Raw genomic sequence first — 12,656 nt, 5'->3', positions numbered from 1 at the left:
TCGAATTTCTGTGATAATTTTTTGTTATATTTTGTTTATTTAATTATACCTGGTTATAAATAAAATTTCTTTGTTAATTTTTTAATTGAATAAAATTTATTTTTATTTTGTTTATTTTATTTTTGGTTGCATTTGGTTTTGTATACAGCAGTAAATTTGTTTCGAATTTCTGCGATTATTTTTTCAAAATTGAGTCAATTTTTTCCACGTTTACGCGGATATCGAACAAGCCAACTGTTTTTATTTATTTATTTTTCCAATTGTTTTTATACCTTTTTTAATTACTTTTTTTTTTAACCAATTTGTGCTACATTTCTTCAGAATTCCCGCAAAAACGCACGAACTGCAACTATCCGAATCGCTTTCTGAATTTCAGTTCTTTTCAGAATCAACTGAAGAAGAGCAGAAAAAGGAGAAAAAAGGAAAAAGAAGCTCAAGAAAAGGAAAGGGAAGAGACAGGAGGAGAATGAGGATGACGTGTCACCTTGAGAAATTAAAAAACATTCTTTTGCAAATTCCTCGATGTTCAGAAGTGAATGCTGAGGATACGGTAGAATGGATGGTATGCGATGCGACAGTCCCTAATTCTAAGTGATGAACTTATTGAAAGAGTGAGAGAAGAAATTGTCGAGAAGATAACCTTGATGTCGAAGTTGAAGCAGACACGGGACCTTCAGCTAGTGAAGCGTTTGCCTGCCCTGAAACTGCACTGAAATGGATGGAGGGTCAGCCTGAGTGTGACCCCATGCAACTTCTCATTGTCAAGCTCGACTTGGCTGCCGGAAAACGGATGAAATCAGTGAAACAGTTTACTTAGAACAAGATGTTCAGCAAGCAATGACTTTCAAACACTTGCACGTACTGTAACGGAATCCTCCCGTTTGAACCAGTGCTAGAAGAATCTCCTTTCTCAGACAAGTCGCGTCTAGCAGGGACTGTGATAACCTCTTTAGCCGCAACAGAGCTTTTATCTCGAAGCTTTACAGCCCTACTGGTAAACCCATGGAGGTAGGAAGTAAGATGGAGTGGCCCTAAAGAGGTTTCTCCCGTACTCTGATCTGAAGCACCGGCGATCCCTACGTGGTGACCAAAGCATTGGGTCATTTACCATTCAGATCAATGGGTTTTGACGCGATCGGATATAAATATTTTGTAATTACGTCGTAAATATACATATAAATGTATATATTTTCTTTTTCTACAACACTTTAGAGTCTTAAGTATATGAAAACAACATATTTTTAAACAGCATTTAATTCTGAACGGAATTAAATTATTAACTTTTCACAGAATAGATTTGTCAGAATGGTTTAATTTGAATAAAATATTTTCACAAGTTTTCGTTTATTACATTAGAAAAAAAAATTAAGGTAATTCGATTTGGTTCGGCTAAGGTACAAAAATTAAGATCAAAGTTTATTGTATTATTAATATTAAAATTATGCATTATTTCTTTTCTATTTACAGAGCTTCTTCCTAAAATACTTTCTTAAATATGACATGATTTTTTGGCTTCTGAGGCATCTTTTAAATCGAAAAATGTATTCGCTACTTTTATTGTACTTGCATTAATTTATAATTACATTGTACTTGCATTAATTTACTACTTGCATTAATTTATAATTAATGCTCTATTCGGTTCATTTTAAATTAGAGAATTATTAGAAATTAGCGAAATAATTTAAATAGTACTTAATTTTCTCTGAACATTTCTGAAAGGGAATAAAATAAGGATTTTATTTTTAATTAACCCAAATAAGTAAAACGTGTAAGCCCAAAGTGATTATTTTTCAGATATATAAAATTAAAACGATGAGTTTAAAATGAGCAGCAGTAAAGCCTCTCCTCTGAAAAATTTTAAAAGGTACACGTTACAATAATATATGGATGTGAAAAAAAAATTATTTTATTTAAAACAGTTTGGCATTTGGAACATACAATAAAAGTAGCAAATACTCTATCAAGGGTATCGAAAGGTACCGTAAGGTATTTTTCATTCTTTAAGCATAACATTTTTGTTAAAATCTATAGTTTTGTAGTTTAACAGCTTAGAATTTTATAAAACAAATTCATAATCAAAATCGCTGTTGTTAGTTATTGAAAAATAACCAAGATGTGATTTTTACGTAAATGTGACTAAACTATACATATCCATCTCACTATGAATGTTTCTTTCATGTGAAAGTGTCCCTTTTCCGATTTGTATGGAAATGTCGTGTGTCGAAATACTATCAGAACACTGTCAAGCGAGCTTCTGAATGTAAACAAAGAACACCCCATCTGGTGACCGAAACTTCGAAGCAGTGCTTCACTTCTAGTGCCGGTTGGCCACTCCTTCCTTTCTTACCTCCATGGGTAAACCTAGCGTCTGCTCATCCATCTTTTTGGGTGGGCAGACTCTTTTTCTTCCACGCAGCCATAGGCGTAAGAAAGTAGCGGGAATAAGCATCATGACAACATCCAATCCTGAGTTCGCCGTTTCTTTTCCTGTTATTTCACTCTTATGAGTAAATGTTAGACTTGCATAAGTAGAGATAGACCCCCCCCGAAGTACGAGTCAACAACACGGAAGCGAGAGGCACTTAACCCCAATTTAAGCGAATCGAAATATCATTAATGGAACATTCGTTGAGACGAATTTCACTGAGAAGCATTTCGGTATAAACCTATCCTTATTATTTACTTGGCAATAGTGGAATTCTAATTCAGAAGTCAAACAACAAAAATCAGCGTTATATTTTCAAAATTTTCGCAGGAGTAATTTCGATGGTTTTTACCGAACCATCATCCTCAGCTGCAAAACCGCAAATGAACAAGATAGGAAATAATCGCTAGATAAGATAAGAAAGCCTGGACAGGAATAAGCAAGTGGCGCCATCTGTTGATGAAACCAGAACTAAAACATAATTTCTTTAAAGGCCGAAGGCAAAGGCGGATTGGAATCTTCCACTGGAGAATTGGATTTTCTAGAGGCATTTCACATTCAAAAAAATCTTTCTGTTCTACTTAACGATCCTAATTCCAATCCGTCTTTGCCTTCGGCCTTTAAAGAAATTATGTTTTAGTTCTGATTTCATCAACAGATGGCGCCACTTGCTTATTCCTGTCCACGCTTTCTTATCTTATCTAGTCATTATTTCCTATCTTGTTCCTTTGCGGTTTTGCAGCTGAGGATGGTGGTTCGGTAAAAACCATCGAAACTAGTCCTGCGAAAATTTTGAAAATATAACGCTGATTTTTGTTGTTTGACTTCTGAATTAGTATTTATTGGCGTGTTATTGTGTCTTAATTAATAGTGGAATTGTATGCATTCGTACCTTACAATCTTACATTTTTTGTTATTGCACTGAGTTTCTAGTCATAGTAAGAGAAAAGAGGTAAAATCCTTACCTGAAATCGCCGCATGTGTCTCGGATTCCCTGCGTTTTTTAGACAGTTCTGATTGCACTTCCAGAGGAACTTCAGATAAAACCTGAAAAATATGGCGGGTATATTATTTCTTAGATTTAAGTTTTACACTCATTATACAAATGACATTCTTCAATTTGTCTTTATTGAATGAATGCGAGATAAGTTTGTCACTTGCGTTACTAAAATAATTTTAGTTCACTAAAAAGCAATTGCTCAAAATAAAGTAATTTTACAAGACATAGGGAAAAAAGTCAGCGTACGAACGATAAAAACATTTACCATAAATAAAAAAATCTGATGTGTACACCACATGACTTCTTTGTACGGAATATTAAATTATACGCATTTTTTCTTGCATTTTATTTAAACTTATTAGATTGAATTAAACCTACTTCGCCGACAGCGCATAAACCACAATAGAATAAAAGCATTCTTTAAAATTCACTTTGTTAACCATAGCGACACTCTGGCGCTAGGTTTACTTAACAGTATTATATTTCATTCATATTATACACCAGCGGCCGAGCGGTAAAAGTCGTTGAACACTGGTAGTTCGGTCCGAGGTTCGAATCCCGCAAACGGGCTGGCTGCTAGGGCGTTTTCGTGATTTTCCCCACGTGTAACATGTATACGAGCCAGTATTCCTTAGAAAGTCCTCCACGAAGGCATCCCTCCCCTTAGGCAGATAGCCCTCGAGGCTTTGCCATAATCACACACACACACACATTCATATTATAACTCAGAATGCACAAAATTCATTCATATTATAACTCAGAATGCACAAAATAAACCTAGAACTATGTATAAAAGAAATTAAGCAAACAAAAGAAAAGAGAAACAGTTTTTCACAGACGATTGAGTATTTCTCATTTAATTAATTCAGTTCTCACTTCGCGAGAAGGCAAAAATACATAAAAACTCAAAATATCTATATTAAAAATTACGAAGTAAATGTCAAACGCTTATTTTCTCGAAAAAATTCCAGAAAGAATTAAGCATGACTTAATTGGCAATAATAAATGAAGGCCTTATCTTTGTTGTTGCGCTGCTAAGTTTCTCTAGATTGGCAACAAATACACTAGCCTCCTGATTAAAATGTAAACATCAATGGCCGCCATTAAAAACAGGCTTAGCGGCAATTAAACAACTTTAAAATTGTTGATAATTCTAAACGTATTGCAAACAGATTTACCAAAGGCATAAAATACTAATCCTTAAAAACAACATAATTCAATCATATTTAAAGCAAAAAATGTACAATTTACAAACATGTAAGAGTAAAGAAACTGAGATCACTGAGCCGGGTAATAGAGTGGATATATATATAAATATATTTATATACGTTTGGTGCGGCCGATTGCATTATATTAAAAAAATAAAGAGTGAAGAATCTGCACTAATGTGTGTATGTTTCTGGCACTGTGTTCTGGCAACGCAAAATTCTGTTTTGATTCAAAATTGGATGACTCTGGGTACCGTCGTTTTTTCACAAAGCGAGAAACATACATACGTTCATGTAGGGCGATAATAATGGGTGGCAACAATTTAAATAGTAATTCAGTCTTTTGCTATGATTCAACAGAAAAACCTGTTTTGAGACTGATAGCCCATCTTAGCTAAGGCCATTTGGGCTAATAATATTTCATATTTTTTTAAAGAAAAGTGTAAAATATAAGAGAAAAAGACCATTTTAAAATCCTTTCTTTTATATTTTCAGAGAAATCGGCATGGAACAGAGCAGTTATAAGCAAATGAACCTTAAAATATCTTTTGAAGATTATTTCAGCCGCGAAGTATCTTCATCATTTTGTCTCTTCCACCACGATTCTCGAGATTTTTATCTAGTTAGCTATAGGGTATATTCTCCGTCCTTTCTGCATGCCTTCGTGGTGTAACGCTAGCATACGTGGCATTCGAGAGGTCCAAGTTCGAGTTCTGGCGAGGGTACTGCTTATTTTTCATGTCTTCTGATTCTAAACAACCTAATGTCTCTACAGTGGCGCCCGAACTAAAAGGTGGAGGATGACGATTCTTTACCAACAGAATTTGGCGATTGAGTACGCTAATCACCAGTCACTCTTTAAAAGGAGATTATATAAGTTATTTTCTTCCTCGTTCCTGTATGCCTTTGTTGTGTAACTGTAGCATACTCGGCGCTTATTGGAGAGAGTCCAGGTACCAGTATGTTGCTAAAGAAATCATATTTTGAATAACATTCTCCTCCACCCGAGTATGAGCACTTGAAAGCACAGATCAGGATTTTTTTTGTTTATGTCATATTTTGCGAAGCTTTAACAAATTTTTGATTAAAAAAACTCAACGATTCCTAAGTGAGCAGTGGTAACACTGTACGAAAAAAAAAATCTGATGTGTACACCACATGACTTCCTTGTACGGAATATTAAATTATACGCATTTGTTTCTCGCACTTCTTTTAAACTTATTGGATTTAATTAAATCTACTTCGCCGACAGCGCATAAACCACAATAGAATAAAGGCATTCTTTAAAATTCACTCTATTTGTTTAACATAGCGACACTCTGGCACTAGGTTCACTTAACAGTATTATATTTCACTCATATTATAACTCAGAATGCACAAAATGTATATCATTTAAAGAATTATCTAATCGATGCGACATGTTCTTTTCAAATACTATCTAGCTTTAAGCTAGAACGATGTAAAAAAGAAATTAAGCAAAAAAAGTAAAAAAGAAACCATTTTTCACAGACGATTGAGTATTTCTCATTCAATTAATTCAGTTTTCACTTCCCGACAAGACAAAAATACATAAAAGCTCAAAATATCTGTATTACTAATTATTAAAAATTAAGTAAATCTTAAACACTTATTTCCTTGAAAAAATTCCAGAAAGGATTAAGCATGATTTAACTCGTTATAATAAATGAAGGCGTTATTTTTGTTGTTGCGAAGCTTAGTGTCTCCAGATTGGTAACAAATCTACAATTCTGCTGTTTCAAATGTAAACAACTATGTCCGCCATGTTATTTAAAACTTAACCGCACTTAAACAGCTTTTAAATTGTTGATAATTGTACAAATATTGCTTCCACAATTACGAAAGGTATAAAAACCTTAACCGGAAGATAAGAACAACATAATTCAATCATTTTTAAAGCAAAAAATGTACAATTTACAAACATATAAGAGTAAAGAACCTGAGATCACTGTGCCGAGTAACAGAGTGTGTATATATATAAATACAGTATTTATATACGTTCGGTGCGGCCGATTGCAACCAAAATACGAGGTGCACATCTACATGTTATAGCAGTCCTATATACAAAATTTAAACGTTCTGAGGCTACTCGTTTTTGAGTTATGCGAGATACGTACGTACGTACGTTCGTACAGACGCCACGAAAAATTCTCTTCAGAATTAATTTTAAAGCAGTTTTATAACTTTTTTGAAGGAAAAGATTATTTTATTCTGTCCTTACGTACAGATATCACGGAAAAACATCGTTAAATTGCATTCGATAGCGGTCAAAATGGATATTTTCGTTGAAATATGCTGCCTGAACCTTTTCGAGATTACAATACTTCCTTTTTACTTCGTACAAGGAAGTAACAAAAGAAATATATCTCTAGTGTGAGAGACCATCTATCGGAAATTATCAAGATATGCTGTTTTTAAACATTTTCAACCCAAACGGACATTACCGCAAATGCTCTCGATGTTATGTATGAGAGTGTAAATGAAAGACATGCCTAAATACCACTAACAAATTACGAAAATGATCATGTAAAATCACGCAAAAAAAATCACTAAAAGCGTTTTGTCACTTTTAAAACAGCTGTCACCATGTTTTTCTCTCATTATGAAAAACCAACAGTACCTCTAAAGCCAGCAAATGTTCAAAAAAATAGTCCTCCACCCAAATATGAGCAATTGAAAGCCCGAATTTACAATTTGATTTATAGTCCATTTAATATTTGGAAAGCTGAAAATAAATGAGTTTGAAAATTTTGGAAGTGGAGCATAACTTGGAAAAAAAAAACAATTACAATCTAGCCTGTTTCTGTTAACTATTAAAATTTGTTCGAAGCATAAATAAAAATACAAATGTTTGTTTGCAAACGTCTGTATCTCTAGATCTTTGGTTTGGGATCTATTTATGCCTTTGGTGACATTGGAAAAAGTAAACCTTAATAATTTCGCTAACGCATCTAAACTTTCCATCTAGCATGCTGCGGCCCAGTAGCAACCCCTTTTCTCCACTGAGATTTTTTCGTAACCCCAGAACTCCATAAACATTACGCAAATCCTATTGCACTTTTAGGTCATTAACTTTATTTCTAATTTTAAGACGCAGAACAATGTGAACATTTTAAACAAGTAACAGACGAAATGACAGCGTCACGTGCAAAGCAAGTAAAATGAAAGTTTATATTGTAAAAAGAATGCGTCAAAACGTTTTCGTTTTTCGATTTTGTCTGAATGGTCTTATTTTTATCCATCTTCAGATATATTGTGTAAAAATATTTGTTAATTGTAAAATTATTTTTACAAGTTAAAGCAATATTAAAACTGCTACTGCAGGTTGCAACCTACAGTTCAAAAGACACTGCTCTAAATACACTGAAAATGCGGCTAATCTTTGGAATATGGTAACAGGTAGTTTGGCGACATTTTGGTAAGGCGATAAAGGTCACTAGCTAGGACATTATCAGTGTATAAAGTCAAGAGTGTGCGCAATGCTACTTTTGTGCAATTCTGGGATGTGTTTTTAAGTGAAAATAGGTCGAAGTGTATATGGATGATACCGTGTATGTGCAATTCTTAAAAACGAGGCAATCAGTGAGCGATTCTGCACTTTCTCCCAATTTCGCACCTAATCTTCGTCATGATTAAGCACTTTTGTTCCGTAAAAGTTCTAGCATAAGCGTAATTCGGCTAGCAGATTGTTGGAAAAAAATGTTCAGTAAAACAAAAATGCCTTTACTTCGTGAAAACAAAATGGCGTCCCAAAAAAAAAAAAAAAAAAAAAAAAAACTAGCAGGTTGCTGTAGCAGTATTGGTCGCCAAATTTTCGCCAAAAAATCGCCAAGTTACCATAATACGAAGATTAACCGAAAAGTCTCGTAGAAAGTGTATGCCAATTACACAGTATTCTAATTCAACTCTGCCTCACAATTTCAGTGCAGTATATATAAGTAATATTTAATAGGTAAAATCCTAGTATACGGTGCAGCCTTGGCGCGACTTTGAAAATTATCGCCAACACTAAAAATGATCCAAAGAACGTCTATATACATACTATACACACATAGTATATGTATATACACACATAGTATATATACATATATACACACATAGTATATATACTATATACATAGTATATAGTATGTTTAACTACATATTTTCTTTGAATGACCCGTTAACTACTCATCGTATATGTCCCGTTTATACTGCTCTTCATAAAGTCGCCAAAAGTAGCCAAATCCCGTGTGCACCGGATACTAGGATTAAACCAATTCGGTATATAAATAAGTGCATATGATGTGAAAATACTCCAACACATATCTGTTTCTTAATTTCAAAACAATATAATAAGGTTATAACACAGTGTAAATCTGTGTATAGGGTGTAAAAATAAGTTTAAGCACTGTTAAAACACAAATAAATATTCGTTCTTTGAAAGCACGGTAATAATTTCAGTACTCAATCGTACTCATGTATACATATCAGATATAAGCAATTATCATGTTTTCCTCCATTAGCACATAAATAGACAGAAAATTATTCAAGAAAGATTTGCCAACACAGTTTACACACGCATTCATCAATATTACTTCAAAACATTGAGTAATGTGCAATTTCTCACAATCTTATGCAACGAAACAAAATAATTCACAAATTCCTGTAAAATTTATATAAATCAGTTTAATGTGTAAAATAACGAAGCAAAACCAAATACATACCGAATCGCTTCGAGGTGAACGAACACTTACATCTTTTAGTCTAAATAACTTCAAATCAAAACTTAAACAATCCATTCCGCTTATGCTAAACCCGCTGAATATGCTTATAGCTCTCCAAATAAGTGTTATAAATACACACTACATCTCTGAAACAACTTCAGATCGCATTTTAATGTAAAATATAATGCAACATTTCAGATACACTATGTATTTACCAAAAAATAATGATAAATTGAAGAGCTCGTAGAACCAAAGACAGCAATGGCGCCGAGCATGCGCAGAACCAAACATTAATGCGGTAATCCAGTACCCAATGACTCGCCAGTGGCCGAGTGGTAAAGTCGCCGAACGCTGGTAGTTCGGTCCGAGGTTCGAATCCCGAGAACGGGCTGTTTGCATGAGCGTTTTCGTGGTGTTCCCAATGTGTAACGTGTATACGAGTCGGTTTGCCTTAGAAGTGTCTGTCTTATTGCTGTCTCATCTAGAAGGCTTCCCTCTAGAAGGCAGACAGCACTGGAGGCTTTGCTGTAATCATATAAGCAAACAAACGAACGAATACTCCATGCTCTTGTAGGGACGAGTCGAAAATAAAAAACAAATTCGAGAGTGATTATGTTATTCTAATTTCAGAACAGGAAGAGAAAATATTGAAAAGCCACCTGTAAGAATATAACAGTGTGTTCGGAGGCGAGCTGATGCTATAAAACGAGCAATTAGCTGGGCAACATAGCGAAAAGAGAACCTAATCAGCATTTACTCAGAAAATGAGGCATCAATTTAAGCAACTACAGATTTCAGAAATAAATCTCCAATTGTACAAAAGATTCCCGAACTTTTTGTCTTGTTTCTGTTTGCTAATTATAAGAAAAGCTTCTCATCGTGTTACAATGATAAAATAATGATGATTGATAAAGCTGAATAAAAATAAAATAAATAATCGCAGATGACTTTTTCTTTTTAGATTCTGCAATCTAACGGTTTAAGAGAATAGAGTTAAAAAAGTGCAGTGAGTGTTTTCTAAAGGAAGGTAAATAAAATTAAATAAAAAAATCGCTAATTTTTAAAATACAGTCCACTATATTTCTTGTAAAAGCGTCTATAATCGCTAACAAAATTATTCCAAAGGGGTAATTTTCCAGAAGAAATATTAATTTTGTTTTGGAATTTTACTTTGATTCACTATAAATGTTCTTTCACTTTTTAAATTGTAACCATCCAATATTAGAGCCCTGCACACCTAATGACTCTACAAGCGGTCATTAATTTGGTCTCATTATTAAGCCAAGCGGTCTAATTATTTTGCCTTTATTTGTTCTTGGAAAAATTCCTTTGTTTGTGTATACACACAAAGTTTTTTTGGTTGGTTTATTAGGTTACAGGAAAGAACTGGAGGGCTATCTGCCTCAGGGGAAGGATGCCTTCGTGGAGGACTTTCCAAAGGGAAATGGCTCGTTTACACGTTACGCAAGGTGAAAACCCCGAAAACGACCATGCAGTTAGCATGTTCACGGGATTAAAACCTGAGACCGAACTACCAGTGTTCAGCGACTTCACCGCTCAGCCGCTAGTTGGCCGTATACACCCCAAATTGAATAATGAAATATACCGAGGTACTACTGTATAAAGATAATGTGAACAGCTTGCGTTTCCCGCATTCTGAAAATACAACGATTGCTAAAGTCATCAAATTTTGAATATCGTATATCGTCGTCCAGCTCGGCTGTGCAATTTGATTTATTGTGTATTTCATATTTTGTAAAGCTTTAACGAATTTTTGATCGACAGACTCAAGGATTCAAAAGCGGGCGGAGACTCTCTATCCGAAATTGTGAACATATGCTGTTTTTGAATGTTTTTAGCCTAAAGGGACGTTAGCCCAAATGCTCTGAAATGCTTATGTTTGCGTAAATTAAAAACACGCCTAAAAATTCACTAAAAAATGTAAAATCGCTAAAACAGAAACAGTTTGTTTAGTATTTTTTGTTACCAAACAAATTTCTATTGCGTCTTAGCAACAATAGTTGACTACCTCTCATGATTCAATTACGGTTGCTGTGGTAGCCCGAATTTGGAATTTCTTTTATAGTCTATTTAATATTTTGTAAAACTTTAATGAATTTTGGACTAACAAACTCAATGCTTCCAAAGCGAGCAGTGGTAACACTGTACGAAAAACAAATCTCCAGCTGGGTGGCTGTCTATCGAATATTTTAAAGATATGCTGTTTTTAAATGTCTCAACACAAAGGAACATTTGCCCAAATGCTCTCAGAACATGTATGTGTCTGTAAATGAAATAAAAAGGGCGTAAAATTCGCGTAAAATCACGAACAAAATCACTACATGTGTTTTACATTTTTTAAATTGTTTCCACCACGTGTTTCTGGCATTCAGAAAAAACAACAGTATCTAAAGGCATCAAATTCTGAATAACGTAGTCCTCCACCGGAAGCTTATCACCTGAAAGCCCGGATGTAGAATTTGGTTTATTGGAAACTGATGGTAAATACGTGAGTTTATATTTATATGTAAAAACTAAATGCTTACCTGAGTGCAGGCCATTTTAGCCAGTTTCAAATACTGCAAATTGCCATTCAAATTTCTCTACGAAGAGAATACATAAAAACGGCATATCTTTAAGTTTTCTGATAGAGTGTTAGCACTATATTATATTCGCACTATGCAGTTTATTATATTCGCTAGATCATTTCTTTAAAAACTAACCACTCATGTAACCAGCAGCCTAAAACAGTAATCATAAAAAAAGTATATGATGATTGAATCGGGGAAGTGTAATTTTATAAAAATATTGAATATTTATAATTAGACATGTCGATTTTTACACGTGTTTATTTAATTCAATCACATTTAAAAGTACACAAAAATTTTCTTAAGAACTCTGTTCATTGTTTTTAAACCGCTTAATTTATTATTCGATAACCTTCCTGAACAAATTTGAAAGTATCTTAAGCTTTACTGAATGGCAACACGCTGGCACATGGAAGATAAAAATATTTAATTCCGGCCGCTGCAACGCTTTGCTTTCATAGAGTCGAATTTGTTAGCACAGATCGAAAGATAATTATCTTACATATTTTTTTGAATGACAAATGTCTAGAGCTCTAGAGATTCTGGCGCTCTGGAAAAATACTTTATTTGGAATAGTGTTGCGCTGAGTGTGTTAATCAAATCAATCTTTAAGTGTGTTAATCAAAAATCCATTAAAGTGTTAAATTATAAATAAATTATCAATTGTTGCCTAGCAATTAAAAGCGAGAGAGCGGTAAAGCCGTTTTCACC

This window comes from Stegodyphus dumicola, chromosome 9, assembly GCF_044657685.1.
Source record: "Stegodyphus dumicola isolate Sdum_Otavi_A_Nest chromosome 9, ASM4465768v1".
Lineage (NCBI taxonomy): Eukaryota > Metazoa > Arthropoda > Arachnida > Araneae > Eresidae > Stegodyphus > Stegodyphus dumicola.
The sequence above is the reverse complement of the archived record's forward strand: the minus strand, read 5'-3'. Positions refer to the sequence as shown.